An 8,133-nucleotide genomic window follows, 5' to 3' on the forward strand; every position below is an offset into this window, starting at 1 on the left:
TCCATGAGAGTTGACCAAATGAGAAAAATTAAATGAATACGTCTATGACAATTGAAATAGGTACTTTAGACTTAGTAGATGCCATGTTTGGTGGGATCTGTGTTTCAAAATTGAAATGCATATGTTAGTGCAAGGAAAATGTGTGTTTAAGGATTAGACGTGCATGAGAGTAATGCAATGCAAAAATATTATTGATTGTACCTAGTGAGTTATAATACATGATGCTACTTTATTTGCATATACATTTTGGTTTTTGAAAAGAAGAAATTTTTCTTTTAAAAAATTGTGTAGTGGATAGGGCATTGAATATAAGTAGGATTCTGAAGCTTTCACTCAGAGTAGGCAACTGGACCATGTGTGGATATATGTAGTCCATAGCATGTAGCACCCTTTGCCTTAGCCAATGCACCTGCACTATTCCGTAATATGTAGCAAGAGGCTTTTTTTAAAAAAAACAAAACCACAAAAACACAAAAAATTAAAAAGTTTCACAAAATCCAAAAAGAATCGTTTCTTTTATGCTTGATTTCTTTTGTTTTATTGAAAACAAAACACTACAAAAAAACAAAAACAAAAACAAAATCACCAAAACAAAAATCCATAAAAATTAGGAGTAGGATAACTACATTCCTTTAGGGGGAGTGTAGTCTAATCTTTTTGCAGAACCGAACAATTTTGCGGAAAAGTACCTGTTACAAATTGGAGTTGACTGTCAAAGCTGTTTCTGGGGAAGTAGCTCTAAAGTGGAGCATTTTCAAGCAGATTAACCAGGTGGTTTACTTCTACCTATACTGTTCAGTTATTTAGTTTTGATTATTTGTGTGTCTGCTGTAATAGATGTGTCAATGACAAGTTAGTACAACACTATTCATAGTTATATTAGACTTGTTAGCTTAGGGGGTTTATATGTTCTTTTTAACTTTCGTTTATCTAGACTTAGCAATCACTAACCGGTGACCAAGCTGTTAGTGGCTGAGAAAGGTAGTCAAGGTGATTATTTAATACAACCAAGCTGTTAGTGGCTGAGAAAGGTAGTCAAGGTGATTATTTAATAGAATCACTTTAGCTAAACTAGTTTTGGGCAATATATTTATGCTCTTAATGGTGATCTAACGATCCCTTAGAAGTGATGTAGGTCTCTGTGGTTGGGAGTATAGACCTTTAAACTCTAGATTATGGTCGGTATGCTAGTTAATTTACACTAGTGATGAGCCAAGGGGAGAATAAAACAAAACTTATATGTTATATGTTGTGTGATTGTCGCCGTGACCATCGCCATACAAGTTTGGTAGGCGAGTGGATCCACTTTGTCTCTAGTGACAGAGCCACGAGCCGTAGCCAGGTTTTGTACGGGGTGGAAGTGTAAGTGTTAATAATTCCTGCTCAATGCAGCAGTGAGAGTGGAATGTGTGCGGGAAAAAAAAAATCAAGTCTGATGTGACTTACTAAACATCAAAATAAAAACAAAAACAAGAAAAAGAATGCATGAAAACAAACCATTAAAATTTTGAGAATTCGAAACAAGGGAAATAAATTAAAGGCGATGACTTCCACTTAGATGTGAATACTGTATATTTTCTATAATATAGGGGTTAATTGGTTTACCTCTATAGAGCTCTAGCGCCATGGAGGGGAATCGTTCTTGCTATTAAACAATAATAAATTTATGGTCTTGCCTAGGGCGGTTTACAGTTATTCCATTAACTAGTCACTTTATTATTAATTTTAGTTGCTATTGGTGAGGTTTAGGTTTGTGATTTTTAAATCTTTGTAAATGCTAGTTAGTGAGGGTATATACGTTTCCTGGGCCCAACATGTTTATATAACTATGTCTAGTGTTTATTAATTTGACGCTGAGTTGTCCCTGATTGACTGATTAACGGTTTTATTGATTGAAACAAATCTAGTTCTTGTTTTAAATCAAGTAAGAATGGACAGACTAGTGGTGTTAGTGTAATGTATTTCAGGCTTTATGCTCACAAGGGCGTTCACAGTTAAGGAGAGGAGCCAGTTATTTTTCAAAGCATAGCTGCCAAGTGGGGAGTTACAGCAAGTCAAGAAGCTTTTTGGCAATGTGCAAGTTATTTACTTTTTCGTCGAGGACGACTTCAAATTTTAGTGTGGGGGGAATGTAGACCCATCAATCTACCCCAAAATTGTAAACTTTTGACATTAATTTGGGGTCTGCATGGGCATGTTAAGTGCATTTAGGCATATTGAATTGCATATCATCACAAAAATGTTAATTAATGTGTGTAGATGTTGATTGTTGTTTGATGAGTGAGATGCATCTTAACTGAAGTATTTGCGAGGAAAGTGGGTGTACGGTCTTAAGTAGGTAGTTGCTTTTCTAGCTAAGTACCATTACGTTATCAACACCGGTGGTTGGGAAATAGCTATCGCCTGTTGACATGGTAGAGGTGGAAGTTCCTGACTCGTTCGCATAAAATATCTACGGTAAAAATAATATGTTAAATTGAAGTCATAGGATGGGCGTGATTCCAAGTCGGATAGATTTCTCACTTGATGACTGTATTGCGAAATAATTTTTCGAATCATTAAGAAGATGTAGAGAGGGTTGCCCTGTAGTGCAAGTCCATGGGGTTTTCTGAGAAGAGGTCGAGAGAGTCGATGAGAGCCGAATCGAGGTTGCTAGACAAGATTTGGAGAGCGACTTTTTGTGTGTAGTGGGAATAAGGGCGTATAGGTATTTATAAAAAAAATTACAATAAAGGTTTTTTATGGTTATTGGGCCAGCTCTAAATCGCCATGCTGAGGGGAACCGCCTGGAGGCGAGGTCGCAAGAGCGAGAGGGAGGGAAGCAGAGAACCTGAGTGAGTGAGGAGAAGGAGGGAGCCCAAGTGGACGACCCTATGTGTGCGTGTACTCATTGGGGAGACGAAGGTGAGGCTGCAGGCGAGCCCGAGAGGAAGCTGAGTGCAAGGGCCATGAGACGGGAGGAGTGCAAGAGAGAGCAGGAGTGGTCGCTAGAGGAATTCGCCAGAGCGCAGTTAGAGAGTGAGAGCCTGAGCTTGAGATAGAGAGTCCCCAGTGAGTGCAAGCAAAGCCATATTGGGAGAGCGCCAGTAGAGAGAGAAAAAGCACTATATGTAATGAGAGAGAGAGAGAGAGGCAGAAGAGGGAGAGATTACTCTCTGTAGCGCCAATGAGAGAGAAAGAGAGACCTTACTGTAGCGCAAGGCAGAGTAATTAGAGAGGGAGAGAGAGTTACAGAGAGTGTATGTAATGAGATGTAATGAGAGAAGAGTGTGTGGGGTCGCAAGCCTCTGTAGGCAGTTGAAGGGTAGCATTTCTTGCTAGAGAGTGAGCCTGGATATAGCGCTACAGTACAGGAAAGTGAGAGAGAGAGTATAGTGCTAGATACTTAGAGGGAGAAAGTAGGAGAGAGAGAGAGAGAGAGATTTCATTTGACTCTGTGTGTGTATCGAATGGCTTGAGAAGGTCTCTGTGTAAGAGTGTGTGTGTTATTCTTGCTTGCATAAGCATAGCAATACAGAGAGTGGAAAGAGTTAGTGAGAGAAAGAGCATTACTGCAGCATTGAAGTTAAGAAAGAAAGAGAGAGATTTCGTTTTGTGATTTCCTAAGTGTATTGCATTGATAATTTCTGTGTGTATGTGTTACTCTTTGCCAGCATAGCGCTACAGTAAGAGGCATAGAGAGAGAGAGAGAAAATTAATTCTATGTAGCAAATCGAGAGCAGGAGGGGCCGAGTAGGGGCTGCCTTTGTTGCGCCCTGAATGAAGGGAAGATACTGAGAGGACTTGATGGGGTTCTAAAGGAGGTCGCCAGAAAGGTGGTGTCTATGAGAATTAGTGAGAGAGAGAATACCCTGTAGAATTAGTGAGATAGAGAGAGAATAAATATCTTGCTGAGCTAGTGAGAGAAAGAGAGGAAGAGAGAGAAATTTGGAAAGCAAATTCAAAATTCTGTTGTGGAGTGACTCACTTTCAAGTGAGAGGAGCCGCTGCTTGAATTCGAACGTAGACACATGTTGGGGTATAAAGCCCAATGTGGTCGCCCAGGTAAGTGGGCGGGCCGCCAGGTATGTACACATATTCTTTTGTAAAAACCTAATAAGACCTCACTATGCTCTACACATTATAGTAGAGCGAGTTCACCATATCGTCGTGCTCTTCTTCTCGCACTCTCTCTCGCGTCGCACTTCCGCTCGTACTCCTTCAACTGGTATCAGAGCTCAGATCAAAGCTCGGGGCAGCACTACAGGAGGCTAGAGTCACCAACTCATATTGGAGTGAAATTCGACAGGCGAAGACACGGCCCCAAATCTCGTGGGGAAGTCCAAAGGGCTTGGAGTTGTCAGAATTTCATTATGAGGTCATCTCGGTCACCGTTCCGCTTCGACAAAGTTCTGCACAGGCCATTTTCGACTACGTGGTCTCAGCGGGTGCAGATCCGACTCTGCAAATTTGGGGTTTCTCGGCCTACGACTACAGGTGCTGAGGATATCGACACTCCGAGAGTGTTGATTTGTGGCTGTCTACACATCGAAGGACGGCTCACAGTTCTTGGACGCGTGTCACATACGACACGGGCGCATCTACACATAGACTGTAGGCGATGTCCACTAGTTCATCAGGTAGCTTGTGTTTGCTGCTTAATATTCCAGATTTCATCCTAACATTGCAGGTACTTCCACATGGGATGTATTGTCAGAGATGATGTATGTCTGTTGAGGGTTTGCTGGCTATGAGTCACGCAGCAAACAACCGCCGCAGCGGTTACAGCATACAGTGGGAAATTTGTGGATGTATGACTTTGTGGGAAGTCTATGTACTGTTAGATTTACTGCAGCCTTTGTTGAGGGTCGAGTGAGGTTTTATTGAGCTGGGGGATTCTCGAATGTTGAGATCCTTTCGGTGATACAGGTCTTGGAGCGATCCCTCAAGCACCCTTAGATAGGCAGCTAGGATGTATTGACTGTGAGTTAGACAGTTGGGATTGCATCTTTGCTTTACTTCCGTTGAGGCATTGTCGCAGTCTATGCTTACAGGACAGTCAGAGACGGTACAGGTGCAAGACAGGTTTACCCACAGCTTACAGTGTCAGAGAGACACTGTTTTTGAGCTGTTTTTTGGTCTGTTTTTGAGTACACCAGAGCCATTTTACAAAGGAGACTCTGCCGAAATTTATGCAGAATCTGAAGCTTTCTTGGTTTATTTGACAGGTTGATATTGGTTCAGAGGTCAGTTTACAGGGGAAACACTGCCGAATTTTTCCCAGGAAAGTAAACTACTGTGAAGCGTAGCTATGGCTAGATCACAGGACACTGCTCTTTACAATATCAAGAAGTTGGATGGAACCAATTTCCCATTGTGGAAGCAGCAGATTTGGCACGTGTTGGTACAAAAGAAGTAGATAAAACCTATAAAGCTCAAGGGGATAAAACCAGAAGATATGTACGAAGATGAATTGAGCGAAATGGATGAATTTGCACTTTCTACCATTATGCTGACTTTGGCAGAAAGCGTTTACTTCAATGTAGTAGACGAGATGTCGGCTTATCAAGCATGGTTAAAGCTGAGTGATCTTTATGAGAAGCAGAGTGCAGCTTCACAGGTATATTGGCTTAAGAAGCTTGTTGACTTGAAGATAAAAGAAGGGACACCTATGTCCAATCATCTGAATGAATTCAACACAATCTATAGTCAGTTGTCAGCTCAAGGTGTCAAGTTTGATGAACCTGTTAGAGCTATGTTCCTGTTGATCACATTGCCGGAAAGTTGGGACACTTTTCGCACAACTTTGAGTAATTCTGCACCTCCAGATGGTTTGAACATAGCAGGTGTAGAAGGAAGTCTGCTTACTGAAGAAACCAATAGAAAGACAATGGACAAAGGCAAAGGAACAGCCTTAGTTGTCAGGGGAAGGACCAAAGAAAAGTACAAAGGTGGAAAGAGGAATCAGTCTCGTAGCAGGTCCCGCAGTGCTAAAGGCAAGAGTGACATAGAATGCTACCATTGTGGCAAGAAGGGTCACATGAAAAGAGACTGCAGAGAATGGAAAGCAGAAAAAGGCAAAGAGAAAGCTGAAGACCATGGTGAGAAGAACAAGTCCTCAGTGAAGATTCAAGAAATAAATGTGATAAACACTGTTGCAGAGGATGACAGTCTAGTGTCAGGAGACATCTACTTCTTGAAGAATACAATGGACTCAGCTCTTCTTACAACATCTGATGGAAATGCACTGAGTGACTGGATTATAGACTCAGGGGCATCACTTCATGTGTCTCCAAACAAGGAGTGGTTTACCTCTTATGTGACCACTAAAGATCATGTTCGGCTAGGCAATGGGCAGACATGTGAGATCTTAGGTGTTGGAGATGTTCAATTGAAGTTTCAGAATTGCTCTTCTTACACGTTGAAGAATGTGAGACATGTTCCCGCAATTACAAAGAGCTTGATCAGCACAGGTTTACTTGATGATGCTGGCTACGTCACCACTTTTGGATAGAACATGTGGAAGATATCCAAGGGTTCTATGACAGTAGCACATGGAGTAAAGTCTGCAGGACTTTACATGATTTATGTATCAAATGTCTCTAAAAATGTAATCAATGTAACCGAGCAACCGAACGTTTCTTTGTGGCATTGCCGGTTAGGACATTTGTCCAAGAAGGGAATGGAAATCTTGTCTCGTTCTGGTTAGTTGCCTAGCTTTTCATTTAATGATTTTGAATTCTGTGAACATTGTCTGTATGGTAAGCAAACACAGCAGCCACATAAGCATAGAAGCAGTAGAAGAGATACACAGTTGGCACTTGTTCATAGTGATTTGTGTGGACCTATGCCTAACCTATCTCTAGGGGGAGCTTCTTACTTTATGACATTTATAGATGATTACTTGAGGAAAGTATGGGTTTACTTTCTCAAGCACAAGGATGAAGCATTTAGTGTTTTCAAAACATTTGTGACACTTGTGGAGAATCAGAGTGGCAAGAATCTTAAATGCTTACGCACTGACAATGGTGGAGAGTATGTTTCAAAGGCCTTTCAGGATTTTTGTGAGTCAAAAGGTATAAAACGTGAACTTACTGCTCCTTACAATCCTCCTCAAAATGGTGTTGCTGAGAGGATGAAAAGGACCATACAAGAGAAGTTCAGAAGTATGTTGTCTAATGCACAGCTGCTAAATGGGTTTTGGGCTGAAGCTGTATCAACAGCTGTTCATCTTGTAAATAGATCTCCTAGCAAGGTTTTGGAGAGGGATTCAGTGCTAGAGATGGTATGGTCAGGCAAAATGCCCTCATACAAGCATCTCAGAGTCTTTGGCTGTGAGGCATATACTCACGTTCCAAAGGAATTTAGGAACAAACTTGAGCCAAAGAGTAGAAAGTGCATCTTTCTAGGCTATGGTAATTCTGGTGAGATGGGGTACAAACTTTGGGATCCGGAATCCAGAAAGGTTGTCCGTAGCAATGATGTTCACTTTAATGAATCCAAATATCATTCTAAACCAGAGAGGGTTGAGGAGATTAGAAGAGTTGTCTTCCAAGAAGATGGACCTGCACGTGCAAGACAAAATGTCAGGGCTCAAGAGGAGCAAGGACAGGAAAGAGTGGAACCACAGGTTGTGGCTGAGCCTGATCCACCTATTGTGCGTAGATCTGGACGTATCACGCGACCTCTTGATAGGTTTGTTCCATCTATGAACTATGTCATGTTGACTGATTGCAATTACCCTTCATGTTACAAGGAAGCAGTGCACATGAAGGACTCCGGGAATTGGCAATTGTCCATGCAGTCAGAGATGACAGCTCTGCATAAAAACAAGACATGGAAGCTAGTTAAATTGGCAAAAAGCTCTACCTTGTAAATGGGTTTACAAGTATAAGATCACCGCTGATGATAGTCATCCAAAGTACAAAGCAAGGCTTGTTGCCAAGGGCTGTAAGTAAGAACAAGGCATTGACTTTGATGAAGTCTTCTCTCCGGTGATCAAGATGACTACATTGAGATGCTTTCTTGCATTGGTTGCCATATTAGATTTGGTGTTGCACCAAATGGATGTTAAGACAGCGTTCTTGCATGGTGATTTAGATGTGGAAATTTACATGCAGCAGCCAGAAGGGTTTGTTGAGAAAGGCAAGGAAA

The sequence above is a fragment of the Adiantum capillus-veneris genome, chromosome 29 (genome assembly GCF_014529385.1).
Source record: "Adiantum capillus-veneris isolate H3 chromosome 29, ASM1452938v2, whole genome shotgun sequence".
Taxonomy (NCBI): Eukaryota; Viridiplantae; Streptophyta; class Polypodiopsida; order Polypodiales; family Pteridaceae; genus Adiantum; species Adiantum capillus-veneris.